General features: G+C 38.2%; 1 protein-coding gene across 2 annotated transcripts in view; it reads right to left on the bottom strand.

The window, feature by feature from the left end:
• The window catches only part of MED27 (mediator complex subunit 27), a 269,247-nt gene that overhangs the window by 140,085 nt on the left and 113,686 nt on the right, over positions 1 to 15,476 (bottom strand). The gene's annotated exons all lie outside the window — the stretch shown is intronic.

Below are 15,476 nucleotides of genomic sequence, written 5' to 3'. Positions count from 1 at the left end.
ATTTTATTTAGAACTTACAAAGAGAGGAGATAAGAGAGAATTTCTTACTCTTGGGAAATAGAAAGTTTGATGTAAGGGTGTTGACCCTGAGAAGTTTTTGGTGCTGGACCCTGTGACAGCAGCTGGAACTTTCTCTTTCCAGCTTAAAGACTTGGTTTTTCGGGCCCCAGGGCATGCCTGGCACTCAGTAGGGGGGCCTGGCACTGTCATCACTGATGGAGGGGCTCAAAGCTATTTACACCAATTGGACAAAGAGGAGAGGAGAATTAGACTGTCCATGCCTAACATGAATTTGGGATTGATATACCTCTAGACCTAGAGTTGGTGGGGACAGCAGACCAAGAGAGTGACATATAAGCATTTTTACTTTCATTCTCTAGAGCGGTAGCTACAGCTATTTTGCTTCATAGGCTTAGTTTATAGTAAGTCATGACCCTTAAGGGAAGTGAACTGCCAGGGGGCCTCCGCTCACTAGGGAAGGGGAGCAAGTTGTACCACCATGTTCGTCAGCAGTTTCACTGGCTCGAGAGATGACTGACAATGCTGCCCACAACTACAAAAAAGAAGGCGGCATTAGGGTATAACCCAAGGCATCCCCAAAGCCTTAGTGCAGTTTTAAGCTTCATGCTGTTCTTTTAATAGCTTTGAACTGCACTATGACTTTTGGGACACTCTGCCAAAAGAGCACCTTGCTAAAAAGCCAAGCAAGAGGGCCTGCAGGCCTGGCTTTGCTGGCTAACTAGCTGGGATTTCTGTCAAACCACTAATCTCTCTGGAATTTTACTACCTCCTCTGTTAAGGGGAGTAGTGGAGATGGAGTAGGGAAGGGGTGAACCAAATAACCTTCCAGATCTGAGAGTTCAAGGACAAAAGCAAGTTAGGCTGCTTTTTTTTACATAGTCAAAGAAAAAAAAAAAAAGGATTTGCTAAACAAATTGTTGGTGTAAATAAGATTTCAAAGGGAATGGAGAACAAACAGTTTTCTGGCAATTTAGATGTTTCCATTTGCATAACAACTACCATGCTAATGAGCAATTATTCTTATGTAACTATTAAGAAAGACTTTTACTCTGTAAGGCTGCTTCTGAATTATGTTATGTATTGGAAGGACCACAACTACATTTCTTTTAAAAATATGCCACGTAGCTCTGTGTAGTAGGAGAAAAACTAGCAATAAAGTGCATGTCCATTGATTGGGGCCTAGCTAAAAAACTATGGTCTATGAATATAATGGATTATTATTATTGTGCACTAGGAAATGATGAATATGAGAAATCCAAAGAACCATAAGAAGATATGTTTGAACCAATGCAGAGCAAAATAAGCAGAAGCAAATGAATAATTTATAGAATGATGATGATGATGATGACGATGAAGATGATGTAAGAGAAAAGATAGCTAAAAGGAAGTTGAACTTTGAGAAATGGAAAAACTAATGGGAGAAGAGTAAAGCATACCTCCTCTCTGAACAGATACCTGAAGGAACTGACTACTGTAAGAATAGACTATTGTGTGTATTGTTGGACATGGTTTCTATATGTTTTGGAAGGCTTTTTTCCCCATAAACAAAGGAGGTTTTCTATCCAGAAGCAGGGGAAATGATTGTGACATAGGCATTAATAAAGCATTTTTTTGAAATATGATATAACAAAGACTTTCACTAATGTAATAATAATTTATTGTTTTTATTGACACTTTAATATCTACAAAATATTTTTTTCACAACCACTCTGAGGTAGATAGTACTAGTATTATCCCCATTTTACAGATAAAAAAACCTAAGACTCAAAGAGCTTAAGTGACTCTTCCCCAGGTTACAGGACTTATTAAGTGTCATCTAAGGGTTCAAACTAGATTCAAATCTAGAATACCTTCTTTCCACCAAGGTTAACTACAGTCAAGTGGCATGGGCATTGTACCCCCAAAATTATAGTAGTGTTTCAGGCAAACTGTAAGTAGGGAAATTCCTTTGCTCCCTTACATCCTTGTGACTCCTAATCCAAAACATCAGTTAATTCCTATAAAACCCTGAGAGGATTATCCTCCTTGAACCATCCTTTAGATCTGAGATGGAGAGAGATATATACTTTTTTTTTTAAACCCTTACCTTCCACCTTGGAATCAATACAGTGTATTGGTTCCAAGGCAGATGAATGGTAAGGGCTAGGCAATGGAGGTTAAGTGACTTGCCCAGGGTCACACAGCTGGGAAGTGTCTGAAGCCAGATTTGAACCTAGGACCTCCTATCTCTAGGCCTGGCTCTTAATTCACTGAGCTACCCAGTTGCCCCTGAGATATATACATCTTTAGGTGATGCTTTAATACCATCAGGTTGTATATAAGACAGATCTATCTATCATGTCCCCTAAACTATGAGGGTCACCCCCTATATCTTTACGAAAATCCACCCCACCTCCCACCTCAGTGCATACCACTCTAGAGTCATATCTTCACATAAAGGGTATAAAGACCCCAGCCCTGATGTTGACTAGGGGGCAGCTTTCCAACTATGCTGTCTCCCTAGGAGGCAGTTTTCCACCTATGCTGTCCTCCTGGCCAGATTCAACACTACCTATTAAATTAATAAATTTCTCTTTTTATTTTTAAGCTAAGTTTCAGAGTCTTGCATCCTTGCAAAAGTTAACCTTCCCAAACCCAGGGGGTTCACTTGAAGCCCCCCACAATGCAAGAACTTCTCATTGTGATCAGGCTTAAACCTTACACACCTAGACTCTTCTAAATTCAATGGAGTATAATGAAACATTGATATCCCTATTTTACACATGAGGAAATTAATGCTAGTTCATTGCCACAAGATTACTGAAAGCAAAACTTGAAGCCTCTACTAGATGAGTTAATGCAATGATGGAATTTTAATTTTATTTTTATTTATTTTTAATTATTTATTTAGAGTGTTTTCCCATGGTTACAAGATTCATGTTCTTTCACTCCCTTCTTCCTTCTCCCCTCCCAGAGCTGACACTGGGTTTTACATGTATCATTGTTCAATTTTTTATATTTGCAATAGAATGTTCTTTTAAAGCCAAAACCCCAATCACATACCCATAAAACCATGTGATTAAGCAGTTGTTTTTCTTCTGTGTTTCTACTCCTACAGTTCTTTCTCTGGATGTGGATAGCGTTCTTTCTCATAAGTTCCTCTAGATCAGTGATTCCCAAAGTGGGTGCTATCACCCCTGGTGGGTGCTGCAGTGATCCAGGGAAGCAGTGATGGCCACGGGTACATTTATCTTTCCTATTAATTGCTATTAAAATTTTTAAAAATTAATTTCCAGAGGGCTGAGTAATATTTTTTCTGGAAAGGGGGCAGTAGGCCAAAAAAGTTTGGGAACCACTGGTCTAGATTGTCCTGGATCATTGCATTGATGCTAATAGAGAAGTCTGTTACATTTGATTGTGCCACAGTGTATCACTTTCTGTATATAATGTTCTCCTGGTTCTGCTCATTTCACTCTGTGTCAGTTCCCAGAGATCTTTCCAGTTTACATAGAAATCCTCCAGTTTATCATTCCTCACGCATAATAGTATTCCAGCACCACTTGATGGAATTTTTAGAGCAGGAAGGCACCTTTGCATACATCTATACCAGTGGTTCTCAAACTTTTCTGGCCTACCACCCTCTTTCCAGAAAAAATATTACTTAGCCCCCTGGAAATTAAAAATTTTTAAATTTTAATAGCAATTAATAGGAAAAATAAATGCCCCTGTGGCCATCACCATTCCCCTAGATCGCTGCAGCACCCACCAGGGGGTGGTAGCGCCCACTTTGGGAAAAATTGATCTAGTCAGATCCATACCCCAAAAGGTATACACCTTTCTAATCCCACCCCTTTCTAATCCCACCACCTCCTAACAAATGCACAAGTTTGTTAACAAACTCATTTTCTTGAGGTATCACCTCACACACATCAAACAGGCTAAGATAACAGAAAAGGAATATGAAAAATGCTGGAAAGGTTGTGGGAAAATAGGTAAACTAACGGGAGAACAATTTGGAACTATGCTCAAAAGGGTATTAAACTGTGTATACCCTTTAACTCAGCAATATCACTACTAGGACAATACCCCAAAGAAATCAAAGAAAAATAAAAAAGACACATATGTGCAAAAATATTTATAGAAGCTCTTTTTGTGCTGGCAAAGAACTGAAAACTAAGGAGCTGCCTATCAAGTGAAGAATGGCTGCACAAGTTATAGTACATGAATATGAGAGAATGTATTATATTATAAGAAATGATGAAGAGGATATAGTTTCAGAATGGCCTGAGAAGACTTATATGAAATGATGCAAAGCGATGTAAGCAGAACCAGGAGAACAATGAATACAGCGCCAGCAACACTATGAAGATAATCAACTCTGATAGATTTAGTAACTCCAATCAATACAATGATCCACCACAATTCCAAAGGACTCTTGATTTAAAATGCTATCTACCTCCAGATAGAGAATTGATGGACTATGTGTATACTGAAGTTTGTTGTTTTTTACCTTTTTCCTGTCCACACACTCCCCCATTCCCACCCACCCCCCAGAACATGGTTAATGCAGAAATGTGTTTTGCATGATTTCATTTACATAATGGGCTTTTTTTTTTTTTTTGGCCATCTCAAATAGATTGGGGAGAACAAAAAGGAGAGAATCTGAAATGGAGAAAAGTAAAACTGAATAAATATTTTTTGAGAGTGGTTATTCCTATCTTTACTTGAAGACCTACAAGGAGGGAAATCCATTCCTCCAGGACACACACACACACACACACACACACACACACACACACACACACACAGATGCACACATTTGTTTCTTGGCAACTTTTACCCCTGGGCATCCCAGTTGCTCAGTGGTTACAGCACTGGGGCTGGAGTAGGGAAAAACTTGAATTCAAAATCAGCATCAGACACTTACTAGCTATGTGACCTTGGGCAAGTCATTTAAACTCTGCCTTAATTCACTGGAAAAAGAAATGGCAAACCATTCCAATATCTTTGCCAAAAAAAAAAAAAAAAACCCATAAACAGTATCGGTGTGCTATGATCCAGAGAGTCACAGTCAGACATGACTGAACAACAACAAAAACAAAAAACTTTTATCCACAGCTCCTAATTCTGCCCTCTGGGACCAAAGAGAATAAATCAAATCCTTCCTCCACATGACAGCCTTTTAGATACTTGAATATCTCATTTCTCCCAGAACTTTCTCTTCTTTAAGCTAAACATCCCCAGTTTCTTCAACTGATCCTCATATACCACATACTTAAGACACTTCCCCATTCTGACTGCCCTTCCTCACCCTGTTTACCAGCTTCCCCTTCTTAAGCTCTGGTAATAAAATGAACACAATATCCTACATATGGTCAGGCCAAAAGCACAGTATAGCAAGATATTATTACCTTGCAAGTTTTAGAAGCTATGCATCTCTTAATGCAGTCCCAAATCACAGCATTGTCTTTTTTTTTTTTTTTTTTTGCTGTCATATCTCACTGATTCATATTGAGCTTGTAGTTTACTAAGGTCCCCAGATCATTTTCAGAGAAATTAGTGACTCTCCATTGCTCTCTCTTATGCATTTGCGAGGTTGATTTATGCAATTTATTATTAATTTATTAATTATTCATTAAACTAATAATATTTGTTAATTAACTAACTGAAGAATTCAACATCATCTTATAAGATCTAGCCTAATTCTGTGTCAAGATTTTTTTGAATCTTATCATCCAGTGTATTAGTTAACCCTTTCTATATTTTTGTCTTCTATAATTTTTTTTTTTAAACCCTTGTACTTCGGTGTATTGTCTCATAGGTGGAAGAGTGGTAAGGGTGGGCAATGGGGGTCAAGTGACTTGCCCAGGGTCACACAGCTGGGAAGTGGCTGAGGCCGGGTTTGAACCTAGGACCTCCTGTCTCTAGGCCTGACTCTCACTCCACTGAGCTACCCAGCTGCCCCGTCTTCTATAATTTGATTAACATTCCATCTATGCCTTTATCCAGGTCACTGACAAAAATTTTAAAACAACTCAAGGTTAAGCACAGATTCTTGGGGTGCCCCACTGAAGATCTCTTGACAATCTACAATTAAAACATTAAGGATTACTTAAGCTCTTGTCACCCCAAAACCCTTAATCAAATCCAAACTCATCAAAACTTAGAAGTTTTATATGCAATCCACAAAGTCTTGCTCTTTTCTAGGTTATATGAATAAATATATTAATTAATGTTGTTTATGTTGTCTCTTCATGACCCCATTTGGAGTTTTCTTGGCAAAAATACTGGCGTGATTTCCTTCTCCAGTTCATTTTCCAAATGAGGAAACTAAGGCAAACAGGGTTAAATTATTTGCTTCCAGTTACATAGCCATTAAGTATCTGAGGCCAAATTTGAACACAAGTCTTCCTGACTCCAGGTCCAGAACACTATTCAGTGGGCCACCTACCTGCCCCCGATTAATGGGTGTTAATAATGAGATGAGATGATAATTAAAAAGAGAACTGCATTTGGCATATAGAGGATCTGGGTTCAAACCTCAGACAAATTACTGAACATTTCAAAGCCTCTCAGTTTCCTCATTAATAAAATGTGGTTCAACTAAATGATTCCTAATATTCCCTCTTGCTCTAAATTTATGACACTATCCAATATTATTTTTCCCAGATGGAATATTTTAATTCTTTAAAATTCTTTATTGTTATCTTTTGTTATTACATCACCTTCAGTTCTCAATATCATCTTCTCTCTTCTCTAGGGGCCATCCATTACAACAAATAATAAAAAAGAGGGAGGGAAAAAGTGGTTCAGCAAAATTAATCAACAAATCAGTCATATTTGGTCGTGTATCCATGACATTCCACATCTCATTTTGAGTAAAGAAGAGAGAGAGGTGTTATTCTCCTATCTCCTTTTTGGGGCCAAGCATAGTTACTACAATTATAGAACTTTCCATCTTGTTTTTATTTTACCTGTAATCCTTTTCATTTACATCGTTGTGGTCATTGTACGCATTGTTTTCATGGTTCAGCTTGCTTCACTTTACATCAGTTCATAGAAATGTTCCCATACCTTCCTCTTTTTTTAAAAAAATTCAATCATATTTTTTTAAATCACCCAAAAATTCACCTTCTCTGGCTCCCACATTTCTCAGCACTCCCAGAGAAATAAAGAAAAATAAAACTCTTGTCATAAATACATATAATTAATCAAAACAAATTTCCATATTAGCCAAATCCAATACATAATTTAGTTGGCTGTTAGATCTGAAATTTTATTCCTCAAAACTACTAACTGGAATATGCCTCAGTGTGTACTCACCTCTATCAGAAGGTGGGCAGCATGCTTCATCATGAGTCCTCTGAAATTGTGGTTGATCATTATGCTGATCAGTTTCTAAGTCTTTCAAAATTATTTGATTTTATAATATTGTCTGTTTTTTCAGAGGGTCCAAAAGAGATGTTTAAAAAAGCATTTATTAGGGGTGGCTCAGTAGAAAGAGTGTCAGGTTGTACCCAGGAGGACCTGGGTTCAAATCTAACCTTAGACATTTCGCAGCTCTGTGTCTCTGGGCAAGTCACTTAATCTGTTTACCTAGCTCTTCAGTCTAGAGTTGTTACTAAGACAAAAAGTAAGGATTTGGGGAAAAAAAAAAAAAAAAAAGCACTTAGCATGCCTGGCACATAGTAGGTACTACACAAAATTGTTTATTCCCTTTCTGACCCACTTTGGATAATAAGTTGTTTTTCTGGTTCTCCTCACTTCACTCTGCAACAGTTCATACATATCTTTTTTGAAACCATTCCCTTCATCACATCTTACAATGCAATATACTGTATGTGACATTCAGTCATTCCTCAATGGATGGGCACCCCCTCAGTTTCCAGTATATTTGCCACCACAAAAAGAACTAGAAAAGTATTTGTTAGACCTTAGTTAAGAGTTTATTTTGTAGAGGCCTAATCAATCCCTCAATCAATCCCTGCCTCCCTTGAATTCCCCCTTCTCCCATTTCCCTCCAATTTTTCCTGCAGAATGAAATGCATTTCTATACTCAATTGTGTGGTAGGTAGTCTTTTCTCTTTCAACCACTTCAGATGCTGCCTCAGATACCTGCTAGTTGTATGACTCTAAAAAGGTCACTTAACCTCTCTAGTTTCAAATTCCTTATTTGTAAAACAAAAACAACAGCATTGAAGGCAAAAAGAAGATATATGTAAGAGTGCTGTGTGAGCCTCAAAGTGCTATATGTAAATGCTAGCTATTATTATTGTTATAATATCAATCATGCACAATTTTTCTCTTCAAGGATCAGTATGCAAGAAAAAAAGTCACAATGTAAAGTATATGGAACTAAAGTTAATCTCTGTTTTAAAATTCAGGAGGCAATTCAAAAATCTTACCCTGACCCAGGGTCATTATCAGAAAAATCAAGTTTTCACTTTGATTAAATGTACAAAGATTTCAGTTAGTAGTTTGGGGGAATCAAATTTCAGATTTAACAGCCAACTAAATTATCAACTGCTCTTCATCTGCCCTGAAATTATTAGTCTCTAAAATTATTGGGAAAAGAAGTCAATTTTCTTTCTTACTTGTTAAAGCAATAATGAAATTACAAGGGTTAGGAAATATACTTGCCAGTGTAAAATATAATTGCTTCTGATCACATACTGATGTAAAAAAATTAAAATAAAATATGCAGAATATATTCTCACCTTCTTAGAGAAAGCATCATTATTCTTTTTATTCTGTTCACAATTACCATTAAGAGAAAAGCTTTTGGGCTAATGGCTCCCAGGCAACAACAGCTGCATACAAATAGATATGGCAAATAAAAAACTAAACATCACTATTCCTTCCTTGAAATTATCTTCTAATGATACTATTGCCTACACCTTTTTTAGCAACAATATACATATCAATTTTGCTATGTCAGCCTCCATTTCAAAAATCCAGTGCCCTACAGCAGGCAACAGACATGTAAGCATTTATTAAGCATTCAAAAGCACAGCCTAGGTGCTAAAAAATACAAAGACAAAATAAAAAGCAGTCTCTGACCTCAAGGATACTAGAAGCCCCCAATTGTTGTTTAGTCATTTTAGCTATGTCCAACTCATCATGACCCCTTTTGGGGGTTTTCTTGGCAAAGATACTGGGGTGGTTTGCCATTTCCTTCTCTAATTCATTTAACCAATAAGGAAACTGAGGCAAGCAGGGTCAAGTGACTTGCCCAGGATCACAGAGCCAATAAGTGTGCATGAGACCAGACTTGAATTCATTCTTCCTAACTCCAGACTTAGCATGCTATCCACTGTTATATCTAGCGTTCTTAATTGGTGAGTTCATCTGCTTCCATGAGCTTGATTATGATCTCTGTTCAGATGACTGTAAGATCAATATATTCATCTCCTAGTCTGTCCCCCTGAGTTTTAGTCCCACACCATCAATTTCTTTTTGGGCAATGCCAAATTGTAATACCATAGGGACATGGTGGCAAACCTATGGCACACATGCCAAAGAGGGGGTGCGCTGCCCCCTGCCAGACTCTGATACTAGAAAGGCAGAAGAACTCAGGTGGAGCTGTTCCTTTTCCTCCTCTCCACCTGCCTGAGGACATTTTTTTTCCACTTCACCTGCCCCTCTGCCCAGCTGCCCAATGGGAATGCTTCCTCCCTCCCCTGTCTGGGGAGAGGGGAGAAATGGCACACAGTCTCTAAAAGATTCACCATCACTGCCATAGGGCATCCCATTTGATGTCCATCTCAAACTCAATGTGTCCAAAGAACAAACCTCAAACCCTCCCCTCTTCCAAACCTCCATGTTTCTGTTGAGGATAGCACTGTCCATTCAAGTCACTCATGTTTACGATAATGATGTCATCCTCAAATCCTTACTCACCCTCATCCCACATATCCAATTAGTTTCCAAATCTTGTTATTTTGCTCTCCAAAATATCTTTGATATCAGGATTCTTCTTGTTAACCACTAACCTAGTTCAGATCTTTATCCCCTCTCACAGGTACCATTGTTAAGAGCCTACTCTAATTGCTTTTCCTGTCTCAAGTTTCTCTATTCTCAAATTCATCTTCTACCTATCTACCAAAGTGATTTTTTTTTCTCTAAAAGGCAGATCTGACAATGTCACATGTGAGGAAAATTGTGGGAAAATAAAGGGGGGAGTTAGGACAGCAAGTGGTTAATTGTTTGAATGGAGTGAACCACACTATCTTGTGACTCAATTCTGGAACTAGCTTAGTACCCTTTCTATTCAATTACGGGCCTAGTCCAAATTCTGTTTTGTGAGAAAAGTTTATTCAATTGTGGGAATTATGTGAAAACCTTATTGCATTATTTGAACCTATCTCTGCGTGGCTGGGAAACTGGACCACTTGTAACTCCTGTTTAAAAATTCTTCAACAAGGACCTAGGTTACGATGACCAGAAATAAAGTTAGATCCTAAGATTGATGTTAAGGCGTTTTCTCATAACTGTACATTTTCAAGGAATTCATATAACTTATATGAAAACTGTCCATATACTGATGGATCAGTTACTGCTTCTACATTCCTTTGATTGTATACAGACACTTAGGAGGAGTGGGATACCTGTCCTGAATTCGGTAAATTACACCTGTTTACTTTCCCCCTCCCAAATCAGAGTCCCTAATCTTCCATTCAATTAAAATTCAGACTGTCTAATGTTATATTGCTTCCTTTTAATTAATTGGTTTTATTTCATTGTTTTCATTGTTTTTTATGGTATAACGGTCTCCCCCTCTATTTGGAGTCCAGCCTTAAGCTGAGGAAAGGGTTTGTCTCAATTTGTTAAGTAATTAGAAGATACTGCTTATTAAATTGATGCAGAGTGAGAGGAGCAGAGCCAGAAGAACATTGTACACAGAGACTGATACACTGTGGTAAAATCGAATGTAATGGACTTCTGTACCAGCAGCAATGCAATGACACAGGACAGTTCTGAAGGATTTACGGTAAAGAACGCTACCCACATTCAGAGGAAGGACTGCAGGAGAGGAAACATATAAGAAAAACAACTGCTTGAACGCATGGGCTGGGGTGGACATGATTGGGGATGTAGACTCAAAACTACCACACCAATGCAACTAACAACAATTTGGAAATAGGTCTTGATCAATGACACACGATAAAACCAGTGGAAATGGGCGTCGGCATGGGCGGGGGGGGGCGGCGCGGAGGGTGAAGGGGAAAGTAGGAGCATGAATCATGTAACCATGTTAAAAACGAATATTAATAATGTTTAAAAAAAAGAAGATACTGCTTATTAAATTTTGTTTTCTCAGTCATCTATTCAAAAAAACCCTAGTGGCTCCCAGTTGCCCCTAAGACCAAATGTAAACTGGCATTTAAAAACCCTCCCCAGCTTTGATCCTAACCTCTCTTTTCAGGTGCATCATACTTTACTCTGCTTCACACATGCTTACATCCTAGTCAACCTGGCTCCATTCTCCATCTTTGTGCCTTTGCACTGGCTTTCTCCCATCACTCTTATGCACTCCCTCTTCTCACCTCTTAGAATCCTTTGTTTCCTTCAAGACTTAGCTCAAAGTCATCATCTCCTTAATCTTTTCTGATTCCCCTACTTCTAAATGCTTTTCTCCACCCACTGGCAGAAACCATGGAAAGAAAATGCCAACCACTGAGTCCTGACGGATCTTTCATGTGTGAAGACAAAGGCTACAGAATCTGGATATACAACAAAGTTTACAAAAAATGGTCATCAGACCACAATTTAGAACTGGTTGGGACAAGCCAGCTAGTCTAATATCTTCATTTGATAGATGAGGAAAGTATAAGCCCAAAGAGGTGAAGTGCAAGGTGAAGAGGCAAATGTCCAAGGTCACATAAGATAGTAAGTGGCAGAGGAGATTGAAACCTAGATTCTCTGACTCCAATCCATTACATTATTCACTATGCGTTTCTGATCTGCAAAGTATATTTGGGGGGGGTGCGGTTAGAGGACACAGTGGACAAAGTATCAGCTTAAAGTTGAGGGACTAGGGTTCAAATTTGGCCTCAGGTACTTTTTAGTTGTATGACTCTTGGCAAGTCACTTAATTCCAACTGCCTCATCCTTACTGCTCTTCTGCCTTAGAATCAATACTAAGTCAGAAGGTAAGAGTTTAAAATTAAAACAACAACAACAACAACAACAACAACTATTTAGCCACATCAAGTAAATCTAACATGGTCTTACTATAGGACAAGACACAAGAGGGACATTCTCCTAGATAAGGAGATGGGAACTACCTGCTAAAGAGTGGCCAAAAAGTGGAAAGAAGGGAGGCATTGCTATAGCAGTGTGAGGACTTGAGCTAGGGAGAAGAACTGTGATGTTCAGGAAGTATCTATCTAACACTTGCTAGAGAGGAACAGAGAAAAGAGGATGACTAGGAACTACAACCAAAGATACCTTAGCAAAAGCCACTGGAAAAAGAAATACTTGAGTAGACTCTAGCCTTCTTCCTTGCTGGTGCTTTACCAAGAGTATTATTTTAAACTACTAAGATAGTCTCTGGGGAGGGGTGGTAGACTTGCTGGAAGAGATTGTCTCTTCATGCGCTAGGGACTAGGATGCAAGCCTGTTCGTTATCCAATTAGTTTGTAAATAAAACTGCTATATGTTTTGAGCATTGCCTCAGCAGACTGAGAGCCAGGCCTAGAGACAGAAGGTCCTAGGTTCAAATCTGGCCTCAGACCCTTCCTAGCTGTGTGACTCTGGGCAAGTCACTTAACCCCCATTGCCTAACCCTTACCACTCTTCTGCCTTAGGACAAATGTGTTTTAAAAACAAAACCAAAGAAGATGAAGGTCCTTGGTGTCAGGATTGAACTAGTGACATAAAGGTTCTACACAGATGAAAAAACTGAAAAACAATGGGTTGAACTGACCTGCCTAAGATCACATATTAGTAAACAAAACCAACAAACTTCAAATTCTAAAAGGAAAAACTAAGGCTCAGGGAGTAGAAGTAATTTGCTCAAATCACATGCTGAATTTGAAAAATAAGCTAGATATATAATGAACCACACAGTTCTGTTCTTCAAAGTCTCATTTGAGAATATTCCAAAGTACAGTGCAAATTAACTTACTAATTTCTTCTCCCCTTGCAACTAAAAAATCTAAATTTAAAAAAATGACAGATCTTGTTACTACCATATGTATTATGGGTGGAACATGTAAGCAGTACCAGAAAGCTGCCTACTGTGGTAATTTGAGGGGCCCAACAAAAAATTATTTCTCCCTTCTGTTTGAAATTTGCATCAAAACATTACCATGAATCCTCTTTAAGGATTATAGCTTATAATTACAAAGTACTTATGCATGCATTATCTTATCTATCTTCATAAAAACCCTGTGAGCATTTTGTACCCATTTGTCAGACAAGGAAACTAAAGTCAGAAAGACTGTCTTACTGAATGAAAGTCACATCACTACTAAGATACAGAGCTGGGATTCAACAGTCTTCTGACTCTTAACCATGATCTTTCTCCTATACCACAAAGACTCTTTTTTTTCCCAAGCCAAATGATGCTATGCTAGTTGAAATTTTGGCTTCATGCTTTTACCAACACTATCTCATATGATGCACAAATGACCCTGTATTATTATCCCTACTTTAAAGAATTAGGAATTAACGTTTTGAGAAGCTAGCTACCTTGTTTGTGATTACACCAAGCTAGATAAGTATTGGGGAAATTTTTGAACTCAAGTCTCTCCTGATTCCAAGTCTGGAACTCAATCACCTACATGTGAGCCCGATTGTACCAAACATGTGAGTAAAATTGTACCAAAGTGGATCTCACAACTGGGGCTAAGCCATCATCAGAAAGACAGGCAACAAAAAGGCTTCTCAAGAAGAATATGGAAGTGTGCCTTAAAAAGAATACTGAGGTCAGAGTTCACATCCTATTTATGAAAAAATATGACAACTAGTTTCAATGAACATTTTGTTTTTTAATGATACTCCATTAAAGCATATTAGAACAAGTGAAAATTAAAAGAATACATTTAAGAGTTATTATAGAGTATACTGAAATAAAGTAAAAACATGTTTGGGTAATCCTAATTTACACAAGTATGCTGAGACACATTCCAGATGTAAAAAATCTGCCTGTTAAAAGCCAGCTTAAGGAGCTACAAATCAATTTGAAGGCCAAAGCACAAAAAAGAAATTGAGAAGACTCCTCATTTTACATATTTGCACAATAAATGCTAGCAAGATATATTTGTAATCAAGTATTAACTAACTATCCAGCTTCTCCATGAATCCTGCAGCTACATTTTTATTGGGCAAAGAACAAATATCCCACTCGAGTACAGTTTTAGGAGACTCATGACTCTGCATCCTCCCACAGCAGTTCTGCTTGGTTTCAACTCCATGCCCTGTTGCCCTGCCCCTTTTCAGCTTCCTTAGGTGTGTTCCCTCATTAGACTATAAGCTTTTTGAAGGCAGAGAATGTCTTTTGTATTCCCAGCACTTAACATGATTCCTGGCACATAGGTGCTTAATAAAAGTTCATCAAATTGAAATGACTTGATTCTGCTTCCAAAACTTAAGACATAACCATTTCCTAAGTTTTAACACAGCAGCTTCTTTTTGTGATCTTTGGCAAATCAATTTATTTTTCTCAGTTTCCCCGTTTATGGAGTGAAGACAACTTTCCTTTCGGATTACAGGTCTAGAGATGTTCATCTCCTTTCCTTCTTGTTATTCCATCATCTTGGGTGACAGTGCATATACATCACCCCTAGGATCTGCCATATTTTCAGGCCTCCAAAGAAGAGTGGCAGGTCACAGACCAGTTTTTTTTTTCTTTTTTCCTTTTCCCCTATCAGTCAGTTTACTTAGTCATCAAAATCCCAAGATAGATGGTGATTAAAGTGTAACTGGGGGACAGTTGGTGATTCAGTGGATAGAGAGCCAGGACTAGAGACAAGAATTCAAATCTAGTCTCAGATACTTCCTGGCTGTATAACCCTGGGCGAGTCACTTAACCCCAATTGCCTAGCCCTTACCATTCTTCTGCCTTGAAAAAAATATACTGTATTGATATTAAGATGGGAAGTAAGGGTTAAAAAAATATGTAATTGGAAAATATTTAGCAAAATAAAAATACAATTGGACATAGTTAATGTTAATGTCATTTTTCTGAATCAATATGAGGTCACAGCAGGGATTCTCATATACCATTTAATAGCTTTGTTTCTGTTTGAGTTTGCCATCACTAAAGATTAGAAAATTGAGCACAGTCCTACAATTGGCAAATGCATTATAAAATACCCATGCCTAGGGAGCAGCTGAGTGGCTCAGAGGATGGCGAGCCAGGCCTAGAGACACAGGTCCAAGGTACAAAATCTGGCCTCAGACACTTCCTAGCTATGTGACCCTGGGCAAGTCACTTAACTCACATTGCCTAGCCCTGACCCCAATTCTGC

The sequence above is a fragment of the Gracilinanus agilis genome, chromosome 2 (genome assembly GCF_016433145.1).
Source record: "Gracilinanus agilis isolate LMUSP501 chromosome 2, AgileGrace, whole genome shotgun sequence".
NCBI lineage: Eukaryota > Metazoa > Chordata > Mammalia > Didelphimorphia > Didelphidae > Gracilinanus > Gracilinanus agilis.
The sequence above is the reverse complement of the archived record's forward strand: the minus strand, read 5'-3'. Positions and strand labels throughout refer to the sequence as shown.